Below are 27,772 nucleotides of genomic sequence, written 5' to 3'. Positions count from 1 at the left end.
CAACAACGTTGGTAGCGAATTTTTTTTTCTTGACGCATCGTGTATACCAGGGGTCTCAAGCACGCGGCCCGGCCCGCACATATTACCGTCTTCCTCCCATTTGTTTTTATTTTCTTAATAAGTATGTACATGAGCTACAATGACATGACTGGTCTCAAGCATTCTTTTCGCGAGGACATGAGGTCACCATGTGTTGAAACATAACAGTGGAACAAAAACGCGGTCGCATTTCGATGAAGGCGAAATGCTAGAGGCTCGCGTAGTGTGCGAGGTCAGTGCACGTTAGAACGCCAGATGGTCCAAATTTCCGCAGTACTCCACTACTACGTCCCTCGTAATCATCTAGTGATTCTGGGACGTTAAACCTCACACATTACCATTATTAACAAAAACTCGATATTTCAGAATCCGTGTCCAGATTTCAGTCATTCTGTAACTGTATCGATGTTTCTCGAACCCTGACTCCAAATTCCCTTGAGATATCACCTATATATAAGGTATGGGAAAGGTTCATTTCAAATGGCAGCGTTAGCTGTCATCTTCTTCAAGCCACTCATCCCCCCCCTTCAACCTTCACTTTACTGCCCTGGCTCTGGCTCTTGCGGGACTGCATTTGGTGACTGCGGCCCGCTGGCTTTACGGTGAGTTTGAGACACCTGGTGTATACGTAGAGGACATAAACTGCAATGAATTTTCAAATTGTGCTTATCTGCTGGCGTAAAGTAATTTTTGTTGATATACTCGGTAAAGTACAATCTTTTAACAATTTTTCTTCTACGAGAGAACATATGCAACCCAGAAACGTTTCAGACGTATTGTATAGTTGCACAAAGCGTCGCGGGATACCGCCGCTATTCGCGCTATTGCCACTTATAGTTGGGATGACGTGGCGATTAGTAGTACTAAAAAATTAGGAAGGCCTCAAAGAAGAAAACAAATATAGGTAAAATAGAGAGGCGGTTCCGTATCAAACTTTCACACTGAACGAGTACAGAAAGACGATACAGACGGTGTCCTTAATATATATGACAATTAAGCATGAAATGTCGTCAACCCACCTGTTAAGGTGAGACCATATAAAATTCATTGCCTATGGGAACTTGCCTGAAACAGGTTGTTAGGACGCTCATCAGAAAAACAGAGCTTTCGGTATAACAGCATTTCCCGAATCCCCTTCCTAACATCTTTAAGATGGCTCCTAATAATTTCCTTTTTTAGAACGCAAAGTCAATTTTGCTATTTTACTAAGCGGTAAGCAGAATGTTTTGTACTGTATACTCAAGGCGCGCCCACATAATTATATATCTGTTTTCAAAATCGCCTTGGCAACGTGTAAATGTGTAAACAGTAGTAGAAATAATGCAGACAGTCAAAAGAATAAAGCAGATATCTTATTTTGGTAGCCCGTTACAAAAGATATACTGCAGTGACCAGACCGCAAGAAACAGTACAGAGACCTAGGTAATGTATGGGATGCAAAAGGACAGCTGAGAAAGAACTTGTGCTAACATTCAAATTGTGATTTCATAAATTCTTTAAATAAGGACAGCAGGAAGAAAAAATGCAGTAGGCCAAGATATCTTCTGTTAGGTAAACGCTCGCTCTATTATATCTAGCATCAGTATCAGTGGTGCTAAAGTTGTTAGAATCTTATTTGCATATAACTTAATTCATTCCATGTAAGTCAAACTTACATCCACGAGATCCTTCAAATCGCTGGTACGTAAAAACCACGAGACGCAAAGCAACCCCATCCTTGCAAGCGTCAGATTTCGTTACGAAGCAAGACGCAAGATAATTTAACAATAACGACAATGTAGCAACATCAGAATTTGCGCGATAAACGCCGCATGCATTGGAGTACGCGGCGTAGGACGGTGGTTAAGAGCAAGTGTCATGCCATGGGCGCAATTAAAAAGAAAGAAAAATCGAGAAAACAAAAGGTACGTGGGATGGGCGTAGGCGTCCGCGCGCTTGTTACTGTCGAGACTGCGCGAGCGCTGCCACGTGACTCTGCTCCGCCAATACGGACGCGCAGACCTCATATTCTGCCTTCACTGGAGGGCACTGGCGGAAAGAAAATTTCATCACTGCCTTTAGTTTTATTTAGATGGCATAGTGACGCCAGTACCAGCTTGAGGACGGATTTGGGCCAGCGATTATTCTTTCGCACGGTTGTGTTGCGATAGCAGTATCTTGTATCTTAAGATACACGATGCATTATCGAATGTATCGGAAATACAGATACAGATACCTGTTTTTCGAGACGTATCGCGATACAGATACAAGATACCCAAAGAGTATCTAAGATAGTATCTAAGATACATGTATCTTCGATACTGCCCAGCACTGCCCTGGATAATCCAAGAGGCCTTCGTTGTAAATGTGCATAGGGAAGCAGAAAAGGGGAAAGATATGTGCACGGGGATGAGATTATCCTTTCTCCATTCCACAATTGTCTGCTCTTTCGTAGAAAAAAATACAGACCTTACTTCGCAGCTCATGAGGGCATATAACCCTTTCTCAAACAAAGCATGCTCCACCTATTAAAAATTCAAAGGGACGGACCTCCTATAGACACACTGTTTAGTCCTATTGATACACTGTTTTTTTTCCTGAATGTCGCCCGCTCGTCGGCTCACAATAAAATCTCCCTTCTACTCTGGGGAGCGTAACGACGATCACTGTGGGCTTTTATTGTCACACTCAACAAGGCAATGCTCACTTCGAAGAACGTCCTTCGAAGGTGATTTAAGGATGTACCGAGTGGGACGATCGAGTGTCAAGCTTTGGTGAAAGGCCTCATTGGGCACTGTCGGGAGTCGCTTTCCGGCCAGCAGCGTTCGAGGCAGCAGTGAGGAAGACGTACGGCGATGTTGGGAAATAAAAAGTAAAAAGATGTTTACTTGCGCGCTTGCATATTGGTAGCGGATGCCTCTTCCAGCGAGCCGAAGCCCGGCTTAAATGTCTTTCGGTAGATTGCTAGGGAAAATATTGTTCACCTCATTCCTCCGATAAGGTAAAAGTCTCCGCACGACGCCCCGAATGGGAAGAACGTATGGGACCACCTCCGTTCCACCCCCGGTAAAGGGCGGGGCGAGCCCGTCAGATCGGCGGCGCTAGCGACGTGATGCGGGCGTACGAGGGAAGACGTGACTGCCACAACAGTGCATTTTTGGGGCCACGCATATTTACAACGTCACAGAGGGGATTAATCGACACCTGGTGAGCACTCGTTGAAAGGCTGCATTGTTGAGTTCTGCACACTGTATGCGAGAGAATACCTTTCACGTTCAAAATGTGGACGCGGAATCTGCTTTCCCGAAAAGGAACATTGCCGGGAGGGAGATACTTCTTCGTCTTATTGTCTTGGGACGGAGGTGGTCCCATGAACGACTTTCCGGAAGATGCCACCTCGCGTTGAGGACAGTACAGTGCCCGTTATCGGCATGCTCAAGCAAGCGTTCATTCAAGCACATTCCAACTCCGTCTGCAGGTGCAGAATGGGGTGCGGGTAGAAGTGATGGGTGCATTTCTCGCCGCAGCGGCCTAAGAAATTCCGCGTGCTGAAAAATGGTGCCGGGAAGGGGGGAGTGGTTGTAGCTTTGGGGAGGGGGCGATCGCCCAATCGCCCCCCCCCCCCCCCTTGGATCCGGCACTGCGTCACGGAGAAAGTTGAGTCGTTTGGGCACATGAAACTGTACCACAACTTCGACAACTTTGACACTCATCGAAGTTACAACAGTCAGCCCTTTTAGATCGCCTAATTTGTTTTTATTTCTTGTTTCGCAGTTTCTATACCCAGGCAGCACGCTGTCATTGGACCGATCTCAGCCGAATGTCGGCAAATGTCGGCAGCAATCTTGGCCCCACGTCGGCAAATCATGCTCGCGCTACTTTCACCCACATCGGCCCGATGTCGGCTGGCCGCCTTTGGGGCGATGTGGGTTTGCCTGCGTTGGGCCGATGTGGGTAGTCAGTGTCGGTCCAAGACGGGCCTGCCGTTATTCAGCCGATGATGGCAAGCCGTCATTGGGCCTGTGTGAGCTAGCCGATACTGGCATGGTGTCGGCCCCGCCAACGTCGGGAAGCCCCCGGTGTAACCATTTTCACCAGCTATGATGGGGTTTAGCTTTGGTGGTTTACGGTGTAGTATGTACGTTAATACTGTACGGTCGTGGTCTACACGTAGCTAGTTTAGATGGCGATACCGGCAGTAGTTGCTCAATGCGTACAGTGACGTTATTAGAAAGGCTAATACACGTGTTATAATGTAAAAAGGCTTCGGGCCAACCACGCTAGTTTGGTATCACTGTAGTTACTGTACTGTAAGTCACCAGTGCTGAAAGCGCCCATTTGCAGCCCAACGGCATTCATTGACTAACATTGGCGCCGTATTCGGAAAATACTTCGTAATTACGACTGATCCACTGTGGTCTTAGGGCGCAACTGAGACCCAGAATTATGTGGAACCGTGCAAGGCCGAGAAGGAAAGTCAATATTTGCTCCAACACAACTAAAATGATAACAGGCCTACTGCACGAACTGCGCATGCGTCCGGGTAATGAAGGAGCAATACATTTTCAAGGTGATAAACACAAATTTATTCACACATATGAACACACGCCAGCAGTTCCGGTATAATTATTCCATGAAGCAATATCTAAACACCTGTAGATACCATAGCCAACATCTGAAACGATCCCACAGCCACCGTATTGCTAAAGGAAAACAGGGAAATTCTGATCGAGGATGGGATAAAGCGAAGAGTTACAGTCTCTCCAATGTTATTTACGGCACGCTCACAGTAAATATTTAATGAACTAGAACGGGAAAAATAGGAATAATGATTAACGGAGAACATCTTAGCTACTTGCGTTTTGCAGACGGTATCACGCTTTTCAGCAATGACGCTGACGAATCGCAATATGCACTGAAAATATAAACGAAAGAAGCGTTAAATTAGGATGAAAGATGGAGACGAAGAAAACAAAGATAATGTTAGGCGGCTCCGCCAAAAAGCGAGAGTATGAGTGCAAACGAGACTAGAAGAGTGCGTATAAGCGTGGGCTAATTACTAAAAAAGGAGGCCCCCCTCCTTCCCCTCCGCCCGATGTTTATCAAGTTCACCAAGGCTCGCAAACGTTAGGCATTCGCAACACATGACTGACAAATAATTACCGTTATGGTTTAAGAAGAAATTACAAATTTTTCAGTGATTACTGCCGGGCCAAAAACATGAACTACTGCACGCGACGTCAAAAACATTACGAATGGTATCACAAGATGCCATGAATACTAGATCTAAACAAGGTAGACAGGCACGCACTGCTAATCTCAGGGTAACATTGTAACGGAAGAAATCGTGCATGAAAACCTGACACGTGTGCCCGCGGGATCGGTAACAATAGGAATCAATAAAAAGTGTAAGCGCACCATTGTAAAAGAATACACAAAAAAAGGAAAATCAATAGCAAACACGTGATTAGAAGAAAACGAAAATCTGACGAGACGGAAGAGCGGTCAACACTTTATATGAGGGGAACGAGTCCAATATGGAAATGGAAGCGCGGGGCCACTGAATGCTGGCTGCGGTGATTTCAGCTGAAAACAGTGCCGGAATCCTGCCGCGTGTCTGTTTCGCGCACAATTTCGACTTTCCGCCACACATGTTCACACACCAACTTTTCTTGAACAATTCTGCTGGCCGGAGTGAAAAATCTGCAACCGCAACAACGATTATCCCTCCATCGGGACGGCCACCCTACCATGCCTGCTCAGGCGAGTTTCGCGACAATGGCGCTGAACGAGGGCGGGGGGGGGGGGAGGAGGGGGGGGGTCAAGGAGATTAAAAAAATTTTAGTTCTCCCTTTTAGGAGCACGGCCCTGCCTCCGACAATGGCGTGTGTTGCCCCCCGCATGTCGTCTATGGGCATGCCGTTTGAGAAAGGCGTTCGTGGAATTTTCAGTGCATCGCTTGTTGCAACGCGTCCATACATGAAAACTTTGCGTAAACCACGTTCGAACCACATTTTGGATCGTATTTCATGTGCAATAATAAGAATAATAAATGCATCTGTTTCTTAAAGCAGATGAGAAGCAGTCAATGAAGGAGCACTTTACTTTAGAAAAATAGGTATGACAAAAGAGGACAATAGGTATGACACAAGAAGTTCACTGATAAGCATGTGGCGGGGACTGACAAACACGTGGCAAGCACGTGCCTGTCAATTCATGCGCTCACTTCGACCCCGTCATTTTTTCACCATACCAATTTTCTCAAGTAATGAGCCAACTACCTTAGCAACAAGCCTTGTTGAGATTTTTACTAGTTGGACAAGTTAAAATTATGTGACATCACTGAAGCACATGCGCTTGTTACGCATGATCAGAACACCCGTGTGTGTAAGTACGAGTATATACATGCATAGAAAGCCCTGATTCTGGATATATTAGTGAAGTCGGGCGACCAATGGCAAAAATATTTACAAAAGCGTAGTATGGTAAATTTGGCCCATTAATTTAATCATAGCTGCCATTAAGTTTCAACATTTGGATAGCGTTGAATAACTGGCGAACGACGTGGGCATCGAATGTGAATTATTGTTCTGAAGGCCACCATTTTGTGTGGAAAAGTGACTGCGCTAGTGATGATTGTTAGTCATTGTGATAACAGAAATTAAAGAGAACGAAAGCTATTCAGTCGACAATGCCTTCCGCCCTGAGTCGTACGGGTGGCATTAGCACGATACAGTGCGCGCATTTTCTTATTTTTGCTAGCACACCAATCTATGTAGCGGCTTTATGAAGCTCAGGTGACAGTCAAGTGCCTAATGCTGTATTACATCACAAGCGTGGAGGCTTTTCACATATACATGTATCAGTCATTTCGATATCTGCTTTTTTGTATCTTGTGTTTATGAAAAAAGAAACCACACGAACAAAACTACTCAAAAGCTCGCACGCGTGGTGTTCCCACAATGAAACGCATACGTAAGACGCTCCACGTCTGATTGATACTAAATAAATGAAGTTTCGGCAATGCTTACTTCGATCGCATCATAATTATCAAGTAGAGCGCAGGCGGGCTCTAAAAATGGCCGAATATTGGGGGTAAAAGACTGTGACTGAGCTCTGCACTGTCAGAAGGACGGCAAAATGGGCCCAATATTAGCCGGTGAAAGCCAACGGCGGTTGAAGAGCGGCAAAAGTGGCCCAATATTAGCCGGGGAAAGTGAACGGCTCAGCTGATATCGGCTGGACAGTGGCAAGACAGGTCCAATATTGCCGATGAAAACCCATATTCGATGCAAACTAGCAAAACTTGCCTAATATTGCCGGCCGAATTCAATGGCTGAGCCAATCATGTCTCGCTGCCGGCAACGTTGGGCCTTGATTGGGCTACGCACAGCCGCCGTAAAACCAATATCGGCCCGACGTTCTGTGCTGCCGAGGTAACCAACGCTCCCCCTACCAACTACGCATACTTCATGACTTCTATCGCAATTCTACACCTGTATACAATGATTGAACAACCATTTATATGAGGTCATCTTCAGCGAACTAACCTCCTTTCAAGCCCCCCAGTTAAATTCTGCTTGCGGGCAAATTGAGGCGGTTACTGACTACTTGAAGGTGTGCGGACATCAAACTTGTGGCTTGCGCGTTCTTTGTTGCGAACGTTTCTCATCGATTCAGGAAGTATAATACATTCTGCAAGATTCGTGTATTTTTGCTGAATAATTTAATACAGCCTCTTTTATGAGACTCTTTTGGTATCTGCGCGCCGAGTTGGACAGTGACATGATTGTGCAGTAAGCTTAAACACGTGGGCCCAGAGCTGCGACGCACGCAGTACTGCATTGTCTGCTCTCGCACACTCACGCGAGCAACCGTCCGGGGGTGCTTTCCCGGAACATAGCGGTAATTTCAAATGAGCAGATAAATAAGAGGCGCGCTTGCTCGGAATTCTTTGAAAATGTATATTGTACGAAATCGATGGTTCTACCTAATGTTAATCACAGATATCGCAACAGAGAATACGTTTACTTACAAGCTGAGTTATTAAAGTGAGATAAATCATACAAAAATAATTAGGAATAACTGGTTGCCGTGTGTTGTTCGCGGGCGAAATCTTATGTGCCACAGAAATTGGGCAAACCCCAATACTCGCCACTGGTCCACTAAAAATAGCTGGGAAAATCGCGCTATTCAGTGCTCATCCACTAAAAAACCACAAGGTTAACCCGGTTACACCAGGGCGCAACAACGCTGAGGTGCCACTACCCTAGTCAAGGACTATAGGGTCACCTCCAGTTTGTTGTTACAGACCTGATGACGGCTTTCTTCCTGTATTTCGTCTGTTTCTTGCGCCGCACCCGCGATGATCCCCCACGAACTGGCCCAGTCAACCACCCATCTGCCTTTGAAAAGCTTGCTTTTAGCATGCTTTCAGAATATTTTCGCTTTTAAGTGCATAAACTTTGTTGTATGTTTTTGTACAAATGCTCTCTTCTGAACGCCAGCTTTGAAGCTGACTGAAATGCGTTACACGTGGCCCCAACGCAAAGTCAAGCCCTTCTCCAAGCAATTTCCGCTCTTCTCTCGTCCGCGTTATTGGAAATATTTTATTTTCTTACAGTTTTCATGCCTTTTCATATTTCCTTTCTCTCTTTCTATCTTCCATTGCATTTGTTAAGCTTTGAACGCCAGTCCTCTAACTTTAAAAAAAAATTTAAACCTTTCGTTCATTATTGCGATTCTCACAGGCATGAAATTACGACGCTGATTCTTTTTTCAGTTTGTTCTTTTGCAGATGACAAGCAAACGCAATGAAACCGCATGGCATAACGCTAGTGACTAAAACTTTTAAAACTCACATGGCGAGGATGATAAGGCGCCTTTGACGAACATAGCGTAGCTTAGTGAAACGACGGCTTGCTTGTCTGAGGCCCTTATTCCTGTTGAGACCACCTTTACAGAATAATAGGACATGTTTACTGGCCTTAAATGTATCACCTTTACAGGACACTGTATTTCTGTCGGTTCCTGCCTGTACATTGAATATCAGTGTATTAAGTGCTGTTAGCTTTACTCATGAAGCAGTTTACTATTTTGGGCTATAAAGTTTAAATGCTTAGGATTCCTGAACGGATAAACATTTAGGATGAATATTACATTAAAAAAGGATGATGATACATGGAGAGTTGAATACTGCTCTGTCTGGTCATCGTTCTCGCTAGGCGCAGCGCAAGACTTTAAAGTTCACTGGCTGACCCATACGCCATATACTTAGAAAATGAGTCCCTGGTTCTCTTTGTACACTCCTATTGCACTTTCTTCCCCTCCCTAGATGACAGTGCACAGAAAACCACCGATAGCGGTGACGCATCTTCCGGCGGCAATAGTCAGGGCGGCGGTGGCGGCGGCGGCGGTGGCGGCGGTGGGAATGACGATCCCACAACACCCCGTCCGGGTGGTAAGTTCTTTGCCAAGAGCCCTTGGTCTAGTGCTGTCGGCGCGTTATTTAATGAAAATCAGTCGTTCAAAAGGGGTTCATGGTAGTGTGAAAATTGGTGTATAAATCAGCGGTCTTTATTATTGCGTCAGTAAAGCGATGCTGTTTTATTGGGTGGTGCTGTATATTGGTCTTCTCCCCGTCGAAGCACAATGTTAAATTCCTATAACTAGCAGCGCGGCGTAGCTCCACAGAAAGCTCAGCAATTTGTAAAAGTAGTGGGGCGTTATGTACCTAATGAACCGTGATGGTTGAATGGCCCAGATGCAAACAAACGAAATAATAGCCGTTGACTTGCCGTAACAAGAATGAAGAATTAGTGCGGACGATCGCATAAAAAGAGGGCTTACGCGAGCTTTTGCCCTGTAGGGCAAATCAGGGCACTTGGCGTTTGCGCGCCTCACGTACTACTTTTATTTATTTAAAGAAAACATGTATCAACTAGCCCACCTTTCACCGCTTCTTAATTCTATTCTCTCGCATTGCGCAATGCTCCCCTGTAAAATCCGAAGACTTCGTTCTACTATGAACCGGGTTTTAAGGACAATACGCCGGAAGAGATAGAGCAGCGCGTCCCAACGCTGCCGTTTATTTAAGCGAAAAGAAACAGATCCCCGTGCCGTTTCTCGCCTCTCTCTTCTTCTAGCGCGCGCTATGCTTTCAGTTATTAACAACCCTTTGTCACTGCCGGGAATAGACCGTCATCCACATGCTTAGTTCCTACAGGCAACACTTCATTTGCTACAGGCCACAGCTACGAGCACGCGTTGACAACAAAGAAATGTTGCCACGTGAAAGGACAAGTTACCTAGATAACCCCGATGAACGATCACAATGCTCTGCCAGAAAATTGATGATGGCCGAGAAACGCACGATCGAGAGAGCATTCATCATCGCAAAACGGCGCATGCAGATACGCCTGTCGGCTGCTGACCCGAATGTCATGGGTTCGACACCGGTTGTGGCGGTCGCATTTCGAGGAAGATGCGTTGTACCCTGCTCTCACAATCGCTCAGTGCAGGGGCAGACGCGCGTGGCGTTGCAGCAGAAGATACGTTTAATGTTTCTCGCTGGGTACAGTATTCTCTTTCCGTATATGGATGATGCGTACTTTCGAGTGAGAAACACGGATGTTTGTCTTCAGTGTTGTAAAAAAAACATCATTCACTCTTTCGTAATGCCATGCTTATACCTGGCGACAGCTTTCTGTTGCGGCACATTGAAAACTATGCTTTTATTTGCTTTATATTCTCGTCCTAATGCTTCGACAGCAATGTATTCCTCGATATTTTACAGCGTTTGCAAGACCTATTCTCAAATCCTCGGAGACAATAACTAGCAGGCGTGGCTAAATAAACACAGCTGATCTCAGTAATAAAGACAAAACATACCTGATGCTTTGTCCCCAGCGTGAGATAAGACAAAGCGATAGCCGATTTCACCATTTATTTATTGATGTCACGACAGTGGGTAAATAGCAAGCGCGAGTTCGGAGCGAAGCGGGCACTTGCGTCGGAATGGTTTCTTTTATGTTGTTTATTCAACTACAGCTAGTGACGGCTGCTAATACCACAATTAAAGGCATGCGCCATAAGTTCGAAGTGGAATAAACACACCGCTAATCGCTGTGGCATAGTACTAGGCAGACAAACGCAAATATCTCAGGCTCGTGAACATTTAGTCAACTCAATATTGATCTATGTTTTGCTGCGCAAGCCTGCGACCTGCTGCAACAAATTTATGTGGTACGGCACAGCCGCTTCGTTGGCCAAAAGGCCAGGCACGATCACGCGATCAAATATGGCCGCGCCCGGCGCCGCTGAGTAAATCGCCTATAAAGCACAAATGTAAAGCATTGGATGCCCTGGTGCCTGAATTTGTCCAGGCTTCAGCTCAGTCTCACGGTCACACGAAATTTCTGCAATTTACATACCGAAGAATGAAGCAAAATTTTATTCTAAATAATGTCATAACAATTTGATTAAAAGTTCCGTAAAGAAGCGCCGGGAATCTCAAGAACGAAATGGATCCGAAGCAGATACGAAACGTGTACTTTCCATCATTCCCATGCTAGTTGGAGAAGTCGGCATTGATACTAGCGCCGGATTTCCTTGTAGTCTTTATGGTACGAAACTCTATGGTTGAGGCGTGGTCTCCACGGATGCGGCGAGCTCGGGTCTTCCTGCGTACTACCCAATGGACACCTGCTACAGAAGTCTAAGGGTTATGGTGCTCGACTGCTGACCCGTGGGTCGCGGGATTGAATCCCGGCCGCTGCGGCCGCGCTTTCGATGAAAGCGAAATGCTTGAGGCCCGTTTACTTAGACTTAGGTGCACGTTAAAGAAAACCAGATGGTCAAAATTTCCGAAGCCCTGCACTATGGCGTCTCTCATCATCGAATAGTGGTTTTGGGACGTTGAATCCCAAAATTTATCATTTACCACCGAAGACACGTGCCTGGAGCACAAGCCGCTATACCGAATCAATCGATAACGATAACCCACTACAGTTCGTCTCCTTATTTACAAAATAATTCAATTATGAAAAGATCCGATTAAGAACTCTTGTGTGGTAAAAGGTGGTTCAACCAACGTCGTAGAGTGGTAGCACGTGTTTTTTTTTCTGTGGGAAAGGCCAATACCGTTGGTTTCCAGAGACTTAACGTTATTGCACGCCTTGGTTGAGGCTAGTACGGCGAGAAGTCTACACTCTTCGACTACACCCCGCAACAAAGAAGTAAATGTGTTGCACCACAATATAACAAATTAAACGAACACTGTGAATTAAACGTACACTGTTAAAGATAAACTCAAGCGCCAATTGCTGTCTGCCTTTAACCACATCTTCCATCCAAATGCAAAGCGTCGTGGTGGGTGGATGGCACGGGTACCGTATTCATTTAAGTATTTACTATTTCAAAATTCTGAAATTATGACGACATCCGATCTAAAGGCCATAACCATAAAAAGAAGATGCCCAGTTCTTCCACAAATGCAATCAAAATGTTTCCTTGAATCAATGTAAGCCAATCGATAAGTCAACGAATCAAGAAATTTACTTTCCTACATAATATTTAGGCGCTTCTCGTTTCCATTCGAACTACGCTCATGGCCACAGCACAGAAAGATCCTGATTTTTATGCACACATCTCATGAATCTCGTTAGACCGGCTCCCAACTCATCGTCTTCATCAGAACTCGAATATGCGCTGCTCAAAATTTTGTCCTGCAGATTGACTACAACAGCTGGACCGTAGTGAACATTATCGATGATGTGGTCCAGTTTTCTCATTACATATTCCTGTTTTAGAACATGCTCGGCATAGCTCTTCCATTTCTCCGCAGTCACCTGCATGACGCCTTGCCAAACCAGAGGCTCCAAGTATTGGAGAATAAACATCTCATTTGTAGTCGCCACGAAGCTCTTGACGTCGCTCTGTCGACAGTCCGGATTGACATGCTTTGTGCGCATATTGCAGTTCTGTCAATCTGAAAACAACTGCCAGGTTGGCCAGTGAAAATTAGGCTTACCTTGGCGTCGTAGTTCCGCTATTGACGCAGGTACCGGCGGCGACACTGCAAAATGTGCTCCGCTTTTAATGAGAAGTGGGTTCCAAGAGCGTTTGCTGAACACGAAGCCAAGGTTCTTCACCATCGTCTGCATCGATAATGTGGACGCTGTCGGTAGCTCCTCCTTGTCCTCCTTGTCTATAACAGGCAGTACATGCATTCATGCATGTACCGCCTGTCAATTATATTCGTCATACAGTCACGTCACGCAATACCAATTTTGGTGCATATCAAGCTAGCAAAACTGCCGCGAGCGCACCATGTCATGTAAGGCATGCCGCACATGACATTCACGTCATGATGTTCGTGTTAGCACCTGTCATTTATGTGGGTCATGCCACGCCAAACGTCCCAGACATTGCGCTCGACCCTCTCCAATTGTATTGCAAAAAATTGTGGACGTTCATATAAGTGCACTATTTGCCCTCGGAAAGTATTTCTCGGAAAAAAATTTTTCTTGTCTGTTACAGCGATTTGAATTTTGCCGTAGTGGGTGAAACATAGGTTGCGAAAAAATACCCTAAAAAATACAATACTTTACGGAAGGCCTTAAATATCTGCTGTTTACTTGAAAAGGAATGGCACTATCTTATTATCACCCATTGACGACCACTACTTTGTTTCAGGATGTGCTTTGTGGTGAAGCAATGCTGCAATTCTGCGCCCATTTGGATTATTTTTTAAAAATTCTACGAATATTACAGACAAAATAGGACTATATCACATGGCTGGATAGTTGGCAGTAAGCGTGTCAAAAAAGTATTGAAGTCGATGACCGAGTAGTTTCGAAGTGGAAGGGGCGCAAACATTGAAAAATGTGTGAAATGCTCCACGTTCAGGCACATGTAGAGTGGTGATGCAGTCCAAGTAAAAATGCACACTTGGTCTCGTTGGGAAGAGTAGACATAGGAGATTTATTTGTGAAAGTTTCATCGGAGTGTTTTTTTTGTTTTTGGCGAGAAACAAAAATTTATGTTGAGCGTTCGCGGCGTGCCTGGGCGCGGGCCCGTAAGTCCGCTTCACTGCGCCGCCACTGTTCCTTGTGGCAACGGAAGTATGCAGCGCCCACGCGGGTGGCACGATCGTGTGCTGCTGTGAGTTTTCAGGCTGCTGAAAATTTGCAAACAGTGTATATGGCTGGCAGAATGTTTCCGAAGGGCACTAAAGGCTGCCGGTTAGTAGTCGGAGCAGAGCACGATTTCATTGCCACGTCACTGCATGCACACGTACGACAGGCGCAGAGCTTGGGTTGTGTTTTCGATCTCTGCGGAGGTTGCAGTTCTTACTTCCGTTGCCGACGTGTGGTCTTCGCCACTTGAAATGCCTGTGTTGCTGAGTAGGTGGTGAGCAGTGGCGACAGGGTGAAACACGCTCCCTATCAAATCAGATAGCCAGAGAAAGAGGGAAACATGCACTTCGCTTCAAGCACAGATAACACAATCGGGCGCGGCCAGACGCTGGCCACGAAACACTTAAAAGTAACGAACGAGAAGGCATAGTTCGCGGCATTGCCCCCCCTCTAAGAAGGCATCGGCCCGATGCTAATAATGAATTGATAGTGCAAATGAAAGAAGTCCGTCATCTGGCGTAGTAAGGCTTGAGCCGAACCACGTGGACGACTTCGGGCCGCGTGCGTCGTCGTGATGTGCCAGAGTCACCGTCGGGGACAACCTCGTAGATGAGTTGGCCTACACGTCGTTGAATTTTGTAGGGTCCGAAGTACCGTCGCAAGAGCTTTTCACTGAGTCCGCGACGTCGGATTGGGGTCCAAACCCACACAAGATCACCTGGGTAATAATTGGCGTCTCGGCGTCGCAGGTTGTAGCGTCCGGCATCAACGATGTGCTTTTCCGTTGTACGTACTCGAGCAAGCTGGCGGGCCTCTTCTGCACGTTGCAGGTAGCCTTGAACATCGGCGTTGAGGTCGTCATCTTCTACGTGGGGCAGCATGGCGTCGAGCATCGTCGTCGGCTGGCGTCCATCTGCGTGGTTTCTTGAGTAGCTGTGTTGTACGCGAACGTGACATATGGGAGTACTTCGTCCCACGACTTATGTTCGACGTCGACGTACATAGAGAGCATATCCGCGATCGTCTTGTTCAGGCGTTCGGTTAGTCCGTTCGTCTGGGGGTGATACGCCGTGGTCTTCCGGTGATCTCTGTTGCTGTAGCGCAGGACTCCTTGAATAAGCTCAGCAGTGAATGCCGTTCCGCGGTCCGTGATTAGGACTTCAGGGGCTCCATGTCGCAGCACCACTTGGTGGATGAAAAACTTGGCGACTTCTTGAGCAGTCCCCCTGGGGAGCGCGGCGGTTTCCGCGTAGCGTGTCATGTAGTCTGTGGATACTACAATCCACTTGTTCCCGGCTCGTGACGTGGGGAACGGCCCAAGTAGGTCCATGCCAATCTGTTGGAATGGCCTAGATGGTACGGCGATTGGCTGGAGAAGTCCGGCGGGTTTAGTCGGCGGCGTTTTTCGGCGCTGGCAGTCGCGGCAGCTCCTGACGTAGTGGGTGACGTTGGATGTTAGACGGGGCCAGTAATACTTCGCCTTGATCTTTGCGAGCGTGCGTGCCGTGCCGAGGTGCCCTGATGATGGTTCGTCGTGACACGCTGCCAAGATTTCGTCGCGGAGGCCAGCAGGGATGACGAGAAGGTACTTTGTTCTCGTTGTGGTGTCGAAGTTCTTCACGAGCACTGAATTTTTCAGGCCGAATGCAGCGGGGTTGCGTTTGAAAGCCCTTGGCAAGGCGACGTTGTGTCCTTCGAGATGGTCGATCATGACGCGCAACTCGGGGTCGGCACGCTGCTTAGCGGCTAGGTCACTTTCCGTCACGATACCGAAAAACGGCGCGTCTTCATCGGAGTCCAGTGGCGGCGGGTCGACGGGAGCGCGTGATAGGCAGTCGGCGTCCGAATGTTTCCTGCCGGATTTGTAAACAATGGTGACGTCGTGTTCCTGCAGGCGCAGATTCCATCGCCCCAGGCGGCCAGACGGGTCCTTCAAATTTGCGAGCCAACACAGCGCATGGTGGTCCGTTACCACCTTAAACGGCCTGCCGTAAACGTACGGGCGAAACTTTGAAATGGCCCATATAATTGCCAGGCACTCTTTTTCAGAGGCTGAATAGTTCTTTTCTTCTTTTGATAGGCCGCGGCTGGCGTAGGCGATTAATTTTTCGCAGCCGTCTTGCTTTTGTACGAGGACAGCACCCAAGCCTACGTCACTTGCATCTGTGTGCATTTCTGTCTCTGCAGAGTCGCTGAAATGTGCAAGCACAGGCGGGCGCTGTAGGCGATTTTGCAGTTCGCAGAACGCGTTCTGCTGTGTTTCTTTCCAGCAAAACTGTACGCTGTCTTTCGTCAGGCGTGTGAGCGGTTCGGCGATTTTCGCGAAGTTTTCCACGAAGCGCCTGTAGTACGCGCACAGTCCGAGGAATCTTCGCACACTTTTCTTGTCTGTCGGCCTCGGAAAGTTTGCTATGGCTGAAGTTTTCGCAGGGTCTGGCAGGACTCCCTCGGCGTTGACGACGTGGCTCAGAAACTTCAGTTGCTCGTACGCGAAGTGGCACTTTTCAGGTTTCAACGTTAACCCCGACGTACGAATGGCTTCGAGCACAGACTCTAACCTCGCCAGGTGTTCGTCGAAATTCCGTGCAAATACTACGACGTCGTCGAGGTAGACGAGGCAGGTGTGCCATTTTAGGCCGGCCAATACGGTGTCCATGACTCTTTGGAATGTTGCTGGTGCCGTGCACAGCCCAAAAGCCATTACCTTGAACTCATACAGTCCGTCCGGCGTTATAAACGCTGTCTTCTCATGGTCCTTTTCGTCCACTTCAATTTGCCAGTACCCGGTTGTCAGGTCCATTGAAGAGAAGTACTTGGCATGGCAAAGGTGGTCAAGGGCGTCGTCGATTCGCGGGAGTGGGTATACGTCTTTCTTTGTGATTTTGTTCAGTCGTCGATAGTCGACGCAGAACCTTAGTGTGCCATCTTTTTTCTTCACGAGCACAACTGGGGCAGCCCAAGGACTTTTAGACGGTTGTATGACATCGTCGGCGAGCATGTCTTCAACTTGTGTCCGAATCGCTTCGCGCTCGTGGGCAGATACGCGGTAAGGGGATTGTCGCATTGGTCGGCTGCCCTCTTCGGTGATTATCCGGTGCTTTGTAAGGGGCGTCTGACGTAGCCTCGAAGTCGACGAGAAACACTCGCTGTAGCGGCATAGCAAAGCCCTTAGCTTTTCTCGTTTTTCTTGCGGCAGCGCCGGGTTCACGTCGAAGAGGTGAGCGGACTTGATGTCGTCCAATTCGTTTTCAATGTCGGCGACAGCGATCACGTCACTTACTTCCTGAATTTCTTCGAGGAACGCGATGGAAGCGCCCTTGTTGAGATGCTGATATTCCTCGGTGAAATTCGTAATTAGGACATGAGACTTCCCCTGCTTCAACCGCACAATACTTCTTGCGACAGAGACACCGCGGTCCAAAAGTAAGCTGTGGTCGTTCTCCACGATAGCGTCGGTGTCCAGAGTGGCATCCGGAGAGTAGACGGCGATCATCAGGCTTGCACGGGGAGGCAGGGTGACAAGGTCATCGGCAATCCTCAGAGTAGTTTGTCGTTTGGCGCTTCGCTTCGTCGTCGCGGTGCGATCAGCCGAGAAAGTGATTGACTTGGCTCGCAAATCAATAATAGCACCATGGTCGGTCAGAAAGTCCATGCCTAGGATTACATCGCGGGAGCAGCTAGGCAATATGACGAACGCAGCAGGGTAAGTGGTGCCGTTTATGGTGACACGTGACGTACAGGTTCCACTAGGCGTGACGAGGTGGCCTCCAGCTGTGCGTATGTGCGGACCGTCCCAGCTTGTAGTCACTTTTTTCAGTTTCGACGCAAATGGTCCGCTCATCACTGAATAGTCGGCCCCCGTGTCGATTAGTGCGACTACGTCAAGGCCGTCGATGGATAGCCGTATGTCAGAAGTGGTCGCTCTCGAGTTTCGGGTTCGTCTGGGTGTCCTGTCACGGCTTGTTCGAGCTGATGGTCGGTGGCTAGGCGTCGTCGTTGTCGTCGTCGTTTTAACCGCAGGCCTGGCTACGTCGGGTAGGTGTGCCGCCGTGTCGCTGTCGTCGTGTTGCGGGATTATGTCGGGGTCGGAACGGAGCGTCGGGCTCTGGGCGCGTCGTGAGTCTTCGTCATTGGTGCGCCGGTGCGTCGCTGGAGGATCTTCATTTTTTCGCCGTGGTGCAACTTCACCTCCCGAAGCTGCTGCTTTTAGTTTCCCCTTCCTGGGCTGGGGGACCTTCCGCGTGAGAAGTCAGCGTTGCTGCGGCGACTTGCTCGTCCGTATGGGTGGGGCGACGGCGAACGGCTGACGCTACCTGGTCCACGGCTAGTGTGAGACAGGTACTCGCCGATTTCGCTCTGCCGTTGGCCGGGCAAGGGGCGTGGAGCGTCGACAGAGAAACCTCGTAGGCCTAGTTGTCTGTAGCGGCAGCGGCGGTAGATGTGGCCGGCTTCTCCGCAGTGGTAACACAGCGGACGATGTTCGGGGGTTCGCCACACGTCGGTCTTTCTTGGCGTCGGGTGTTGCACCATAGGTGGTCGGCCGGGCGACGAAGAGCGGCGGTACGGTGGCTCTTGGCGACGAGTCAAGGGCGGGCGATGGGGGCCAATGGCAGCGGCGTAGGCCATTGCCTGAGGCTGACGGGGTGGTTCCGACAGCGTAAAAGTCCCCAGTGCTTGTTGGACCTCTTCACGGATCACATCGCTTAGGGAAGAGACTTCGGGCTGCGGCGCCGCTGGGAGAAGTTTCCGCAGCTCCTCCCTTACTACTGCGCGGATGGTCTCGCGTAATGTATCCGTGGTAATACGCGCCTCGTCAACGCAGTTCGCATTCGCCGTGTCAACAAACTGGCGGTTATATTGCTTAGCACGCATTTCGAGGGCCTTCTCAACTGTGCTTGCCTCGGCCACGAACTCGGCGACGGTTTTGGGCGGATTACGGACAAGCCCAGCAAACAGTTCTTCCTTCACGCTGCGCATTAAGAGCCGTAACTTTTTTTCTTCGGCCATTTCAGGGTCAGCTCGCCTGAAGAGCCTCTTCATTTCTTCGACAAACACAACAACACCTTCGTTAGGGTGTTGCGTGCGCGTCTGTAACAAGACCTCGGCCCGTTCCTTCCGCACAACCGTGGTGAAGGTCGTTAAGAACTGCCTCCTAAATCCCTGCCAAGATTCGAGGGAGCTCTCATGATTTTCGAACCACGTCCGAGCTGAATCATTAAGCTAGAAGAACACGTGCCTTAGTGTCTCCTCCTCGTCCCAGCGGTTAAACAGCCTGACCCGTTCAACTTGCTCCAATCAGTCTTCGGGATCCTCTGAGGGGGACCCGTGAAAGGGTGGCGGCTCCTTGGATTGCTGAAGGACTACAGGAGGGTTGGTAGCGTTGGTCATAGTGGCAGCGTAGTTCATGGTGGTGGCCACGACGTCTTCGTTCTTTACTTTCTCCGGAAGCAGTCCAAACTCCGCCGGAAGGCCTCGCTGTCGGCGGCTGGTGCGCGTTGGGCTTGCCTGGCGACTTGCCGGAAGTATAGGGTTCAAAAAGGATAACGAATCACTTAGCATTGTAGTGGATAACACAGTGGTTACTGATCCTGCAGTAATCGCTTCTTCTTACAACGAGTTCTTTCAGTCGGTGTTTTCTACTCCGTCACAATCCAGTGTCGAATCCGCTCCCTCTCCATTGTTTCGCTCGGAAAAAATGCCAGACGTTGAAGTCTCTTATGAGGGAATTGTGGCCCAACTACTGAATATTGACGTAAAAAAGTCCGTAGGCCCTGATGAGATACCGAATGCATTTCTGCACAGGTATGCGGAATTGGTTGCTCATTACTTAAAGATTATATTTGACACGTCACTCGCAGAATGCCAAATACCTGATGATTGGCTTACGCCAAAGGTTATACCTGTGCACAAGTCTGGCGATAAGCAGTTCATTGAAAACTATCGTCCAATATCGCTGACCTGCGTTTGCTGCAAGCTCCTAGAACACGTTGTAGCCAAGTCAATTTACACGTATATTGAAAATGCCAACACATTTTTTCCCAACCAACATGGATTCCGACAGCGCCTTTCCACCACAACACAGCTTCTTGAAACAATTAATGACTTTGCCATGACGTTAAACAAAAAGAAACAGATAGATGCCATCTGTCTTGATCTGTCGAAAGCATTCGATAGAGTGCTACATGCAGAATTGCTTCTGAAACTGGAAGTTATGGGAATAAACGAACAAATAGTAAAATGGATAACCGCGTACCTTCGGGGCAGAACGCAGTACGTAGAAGTAGAGCACATTAAATCAAAGCCATTGAACGTGACGTCAGGTGTTCCACAAGGGTCTGTATTAGGCCCAGTGCTATTCTTAGTCTATATTAATGATATCGCCTCTGAAATTGACGAAAGAATCACAGTACGGCTTTTCGCCGATGATTGTCTACTGTACAAAGAAATTGATAGCCCGGAAGATCAGGAGTTGCTCAGTGACGCTCTTAGGACAGTAGAAGAATGGTGCGACAAATGGAAAATGAAAATAAATGAGAATAAAACTGTCCTATTGCGTGTAACAAATAAAGTAAATAACATCTTCTACTTTAATTACACAGCAAATTCCTCGGTGCTTTCTACAGTTGACGTGCTGAAATACTTAGGCGTAAATATATCCACGAATTTAAGCTGGTCTTACCATGTTGGCAAAATATGCGAAACTGCGGAAAAGAAGCTCTGGTTCTTGCGAAGGAAACTGTGTTTAGCTTCACAGTCAGTAAAACTAACAGCTTATCTGACCTACGTTCGGCCCACGCTAGAGTATGCCAGTATAATCTGGGACCCTCATCAGTCAGGGTTAATTCAGAGACTGGAAAGAGTTCAACGTCGAGCAGCAAGGTTTATTCTAGCGCGATACTCTCGTAAAGATTCCGTCACCGAAATGCTCAGTTTGCTAAACTTGCCCACGCTTGCTGAACGCAGGCGCATAGCAAGATTAAAGTTTTTTTTACCTTCTCACTAAAAACAAATTTAACATCAATAGCAGTCAGTACTTGATAGCACGACAAGGTAGAGCATTACGAAAAAGCAAAGATGGTACTTTCGAAATACCTCAGATGCATATTAACAGTTACGCGTTTTCCTTCTCCCAAGAACCATTAAAGAATGGAATCAGTTGCCACTAATAACGCGAGAAAGTATCAGTGCAGATCATTTTGAAAATAACCTAGCAGGCCAATAAAGACGCACGCATTTACGCATGATTTTTATTTTGTGTTTGTGTGAGTTCATTTGTTAGTATTGTGCTGTTAGCTTTATATTGTTTGATCGGTGTATGTGCAGATTATTTCGCTTATGAACGGCTGTGTGTTTTTGTACGGCAATGGTCGGTTATATTTTCTTACATCGCTCGTTAACTGTGTATGTATGTTGTTGTATAATTGTGTTTATGGTGTTGTATAATTGTATAATTGGTGTTGTTTGATCGTATATACGAACTATTTGGCTTATGTACGCATATGGTTTCTTCTGTAGTATTTTATGCACGGTTTCTTATGTAGTATGGTTTCTTATATGTACGCTTGTGTTTTTTTTTTTCTTATGTAGTGTGGTATCATATGTATTTTTTCTCTTCTCAAGTGTTTTTTTAGTTCTATTTTTTATGTACAACATGCAAAAGTGCTGCTATTCACCCACCCTGTAACGGCCGACAGGCCAACAGTATGAGTAAATAAAATAAAAAATATACCCAGCACCTCCACCAGTAATGTCACGTAGCCAGAGACGACGCACGGTTGTTAGGTAAAACGAGGTTTATTGGAGCGAACTTGTGCTCCCCATAAAGTTCAATGAACAAGGCAAGTGCCCAAGAAACAGCGAACAGAGCTACGTACAAAAAGCGGGTGTCGGCGGAAGGACGAATGCCGCGGCGCTATCCCTTCCGCAACCATCGGATTAAACCGATAACGCCGGTCTAGTGGCGACAGGGTGAAACTCTCTCCCTATCAAATCAGATAGCCAGAGAAAGAGGGAAACATGCACTTCGCTTCAAGCACAGATAACACAATCGGGCGCGGCCAGACGCCGGCCACGAAACACTAAAAAGTAACGAACGAGAAGGCATAGTTCGCGGCAATATGAAAGTCCACAATTTTTTACAATACAAGTGGAGAGGGTCGAGCGCAATGTCTGGGACGTTTGGCGTGGAATGACCCATGTTTGTCGTTTATCTCTCGTCATGCTAATTTTGCTATATATCAATTTATTTGGTTTATATTCTCGTCATGCCAATTTTCATACATATCCGTTTATAAAATGGCCGCGAGCGCACCAAGAGCGCGGCATAAAAATCATGCCGCGCATGAGATGCACGTAATGATTTTCATTTTACGTTCTTTTATGTTCGTCAAAGAGTCACATTGCGCAATACCAATTCTAGTGCATCAAGCTAGCGAGCCGGCAGCGAGTGCACGATGAGCGTGGCATGTAAATTATGCCGTACTTCACACGCACGTCACGATTTTCATGTTACCACCTGTCATTTATGTTCGTCATGCAGTCACGTCACGCAATAGCATTCTGGTGTACATCAAGCTAGCGAAACGGCGGAGAGTGCAGCATGAGCGCGTCATGCAAGGCATGCGATACATGATATCAGTCTCACGTTTCTCATGTTGGCACCTGTCATTTATTTTCCTCATACAGTTCCGTCAAACAATATCAGTTTTGGTATTTGTCTAGCTAGCGAAACGGACGCGAGGGCACCATGAGCCTGTCATGTAAGGCATGCCGCACATGACATGCATGTCGTGATTTTCATGTTAGCACCTGTCATTTATGATCGTCATACAGAAATGTCTTGTCGTGCCGATTTTGGTATATATTCATTTAGTAAAAGGGCCGCGAGCACCCCGAGTCTATGTCATGTAAATCATGCCGTACATGACAGGCGTGTCACGATTTGCATGTTAGGACCTGCAACTTTGTCACGCCACTCTTGCCACGCCATACCAATTTTGTTATATATCAAGTCAACAAAGCGGCCGCAGGAGCAGCAAGACGGTGGCATGTAAATCATGCCGTTCACGACATGCATCGCATATTATTCATGCTATGATTTGCGATTTATGTTCGTCATATAGTCATGTTATGCCATACCAGTTTTGGTATACATCCCCACAACGGAACGGCCAGGAGGGCACAGAGTCCTAGGCGGATAGATAGATAGATAGATAGATAGATAGATAGATAGATAGATAGATAGATAGATAGATAGATAGATAGATAGATAGATAGATAGATAGATAGATAGATAGATAGATAGATAGATAGATAGATAGATAGATAGATGAGAGCAGCATTTTGGGCTAGTTGGTGATCCATGGCGTCAAAGAAATTGCCCGACGAAAACACGGACAGAAGACAAGTACAAACACAGAGCAAACTTTCAACTGGGTTTATTGTGCCATTGGATCTGCTTATATATGCCACAGTATACATCACGCATGCGCGCGAATAGACGCGACGCGAGAAAGACCGCGCATGCATAAACAAAATAATGAGTGAAATAAAGAGTTAAGCGTAAGAAGATCTTAGGAACACAAGCTCCTTATCGGTGAGGGCCAGTGATGGTAAGCTAACGCACAAATCACCTAATTTTATAATCGCCTCTGCCTCTGTCACTTCGCGAATTACCTGCGTTCTGCCGTGTGAATCAACCACACACAGATGTGCTCACAACTTGAAGAAGATTGCCCAGAAGGCATACGTGAAGCTGGTGTTCTGAGCTCCCAACAAGCTCGGAAAGCTATGCAGGCTCACGGATCCAAATGCCGTCCCGCCAGAGAAGTGCACTAAGCGGCACCGGAACAACTTCCTTGAGTGTGCCGAATGCGTCGTGTACTGCCTCCCTCTTTCGTGTGGGAGGTAGTACATTGGGCAAACCGGGCGATGCCTCAATGACCGGCTACGTGAACACCACAACAATGTAAAAAATGGCACCGGTGGTTTTTCGGCGATCCACTCATTATTTTTTTATGCATGCGCGGTCTTTCTCGCGTCGCGTGCATTCGCGCGCATGCGTGATGTATACCGTGGCATATATAAGCAGATCCAGTGTGGTGTGTTCAGATAACAACGTCGGTGCATGTCCGTCGACCCCCTGTAATTTCGCCGAAAAAAATATATTTCGTTGGCCGCATCCCCAAGACCACAAAACCACTTTTAGTCTCGCGAAAAAAATTTCACCTTCCTTAAAAAAATTTAGAATTCTCCACTGAGCCGCAACCGCCTTTTTCTAATTTCGCGGAAATGGGATGTTGATGAGATGCCACAAAAAAAAAACTATTGCAACTGTAGGTCTGACAAATTTTCTCTACATACTACGGATAGTTTAAGTAGACGAAACATTATTACTTTGCAGTTTTGATGCTGTTCTTTTAAAAAAATATTCGCGAAATCGGCACAATGTTCAATAATGCACAAATATAAGATTTTTTCTCCGCGCGTATAAACGCCAGATTTCCCAACATTTTTGAGAACATTGCCATATGTTAGCTTTACAAATGTGGTGAACGAAATTGCTGAGAGTGACTTGAAACGTTAACCAGAAATGTTCAACTGAGGACAAGTCTCTAAAAATGCAATATTTCGAAGGTCATTTAAAAAAAAAAAACACTATCTTCGATTTTCTTTAAACTCTTCATAACTAAAGCCAAGCACGTGTTCTAACTTAATCTGTAAATACATGTTGCATTAATTTTGTGAGGTAGGAGTTATGAAGCACGAAAAGTGGCCAAAATGACGTAAACAGAGTAAGCACTGCATTGAGCGAGCATGGAGCAACAATTTCCATTATCATTATTTTTAGGTGGTCAATGTGTTCTGTGGATTGACGGATTGACAGAAAAAAAGAGGAACAGTTGGTTCTGAAGAGCAAATTATTACTACATTTTACGCAAATCAAAAAAACTTCTACATGGGTCCAGCCAGTGAGCATGCCGCGATGCTGAGTCACACGCTTCGCAGGAATCGCTTTCAAAATCTTTCGCGCATGTGAGCCTGCGTACGGCTCACAAAGGAGGTGGCTGGAGAGGGTCCACGGCTGGATGTTTATCGCTTCCCATGGCACGTCGGTGATGTGATAACGCAGACGGTGCGTGGCGGCACAAGCGGCGCTTCTCGAGCCCGACCGCGCTCCCTAACAAGAAAGAAAAAAAGAAAGAGCATAAACAACATAAACTCTTCATAACTAAAGCCAAGCACCTGTTCTTACTTAATCTGTAAAAACATGTTGCATTATTTTTGTGAGGTAGGAGTTAGGAAGCACGAAAAGTGGCCAAATTGACGTAAACAGTGTAACCACAAGATAAGCGAGCATGGAGCAATAGTTTCCGTTATCATTATTTTTAGGTCCTCAATGTGTTCTGTTGTGCTCGAGGGACAAGAGCTTCACAGAGAAAACCAATGAGTTGCCTTAAAGTGCAAATTTGTTCATGTGCGTGCGTGCACGCGTCGAAGCTTTGGTCCATACGTAAGGACTAACCGCAAGATTTCTAGAAATGTAGTCGAGTCGTGCTCTCGGAAGCAACAGTTTATTTACCCCTAATGTATACACAGGGCGTCAGAGTCACAAGTCATAGTCAGACAAGTTTGAGAGTCACTCACGTCCCTGAAGCAGTTGTGGTTTTTGCTCCTGGTGAAGCAACCTTGTGATCTTGATTACATGCGGCAAGTGGGGGCGCCTTGCGCTAGGTGTTAGTGGCACCCAGGGTGACCGTCGTGGAAAGCCGCGGTCATGCGAGTACCACCCACAAGAGTTCACAACATTTTTTAAAAACACTTAGCAGGTGCATTATTGTTGGTGACGTTCAGTGTCATGTTTTCTTTTTTACGCCTGTATCACTGCGTTCTTCGGAACGATGCTTCCTGCTTCTTTACACGAGGCATGGTTGTCACTCAATAAAATTAACCTGATTTCGTAATGAACGTTTTTCATTTTGTAGAAAATCATTTTTAGCTGAAGAAGCTCCGCTGTGGAGTTATTCTTGTTTCATACGCTGAAAAGCAGCGCCTAATCTGGCACTTTCTTCTTGGGACATTCGGCTGTTCTTGCAACAAGCAATTCGTTGCGCTCTTGGCTGACGCGCGTCCACTGCCACATGTGCCACGACTGAATGCCATGCATTGGACGGATGCACTGCCACTTCTTTGTTTTCATTTCCCTGAAGGCTTTCAAGTCGGCACTTGGAAGGTGAATCAGCGTTACATTCTGTAGCTTTGTGTTGAGGACATCGACCATGTCTTTCGCGCACTTAATAACTGATGTGGCGGAGCTGCGGGGATTGTGTAAGGTTTCGTGATGCTTGACGACGCCCCCAATTCCATCGCAAGCATTCTTGCCGTGCCCTGCTGCGGAAAATAGCCACTGCACCGAGGCGTATTTGGTAGCTGTAAGTTCGTGAAGCTGGTACCTGTTCTTGAAATGGCTCGGGGCACCATCACTGACGTATGTAACATGTGCATATAAAGGAGCAACACCCTCGAGCCACTCGTGCACCTTTGCGAGAGCGTAGCATGCGTGGGCGGAGTCGTGGCTAGTGTCATCGCTTATAAGAGCGCAGCTGCGGGTTCCTTTTCTAGTCGTGAGGACGCATGTGAAGATGGAGAGTAGGTTTTTTTTGCCGGTGATATGACTGAACTTCTCCCGGCAGAACTACGGTCTAGTTTTCTGCGAAGTGAAAATGCAAGAGGACGCAGTCTTTCTCGAGGGATTGTTTTGATTCGCTAATGGCTTTGCCCTGGACGCGCCGAATGTACTCGTGCGGCACCCATTTTTTTAAGCACTGTTGAAGGTGTTGCACAAAATCGTCCGGACTTACTTCTTTTTTGACCAAATCTCCTTTCTGCCAGGTTGCGAACACAACTTCCTCTTTTTCTGGGATCCCTAGATCAGGCGCTGTAATAACTTGAGGTGTGCGGCACGAGTCACACAAGGATAGAAAACACCGTCTGGACGGCGGTTTACAGACGGTCAAATCACGAAGGTCTTCGACGCTTTTTTTCTGACCAGTGGCTATTTCTAAAGCCCGTGCACTTAGCTTAGCGTTTGCACAGTATGTGGAGACGCAAACTTAGGCGCAGTGCACACAACCCATTTCGTCCTCAACGAGGAGAACATCGTGAGCCCGATACCTGTGTCAAGGTGAGCCGCTTTAAATAGACGAAATGTTTCCCGAATGGACCTGGTCATCAGCCGTTTTGAAATGTACTCTTTTTGTCCATTAGGTGTAATCTTTCTTGTTTGGGCTTTGTTGGGTGCAGTTGAGCTCATCTTCAGTATAGTATTTCATTGCTGCCTGTATGTCTTCTGGGTTCAGTTTCGATCTGGTGTAGAGGTCCGGACTTGACCATACCCCATGGGTCTCTCTGTATTTTCTGGATTTCCGAATGAGGTGCCGAGTTGCGGATGGAATCATTTCTCGAATCTGTTGATGAGAAAGGTTCACAGGGAGCAATGTCAGGAGGCGGCAGCGTTCATGATATGATTCGCCGGTGTCGAACGCGTCCTTTAGGTTGCGCAGCCACTCGCGACACGTGTTGCAGGTTTCCGCTGAAGGACCAGGTTCCTCTGTAGT

Source organism: Rhipicephalus sanguineus, chromosome 6 (assembly GCF_013339695.2).
Source record: "Rhipicephalus sanguineus isolate Rsan-2018 chromosome 6, BIME_Rsan_1.4, whole genome shotgun sequence".
NCBI classification, from domain to species: Eukaryota; Metazoa; Arthropoda; class Arachnida; order Ixodida; family Ixodidae; genus Rhipicephalus; species Rhipicephalus sanguineus.
This window is presented reverse-complemented; position numbering follows the sequence as displayed.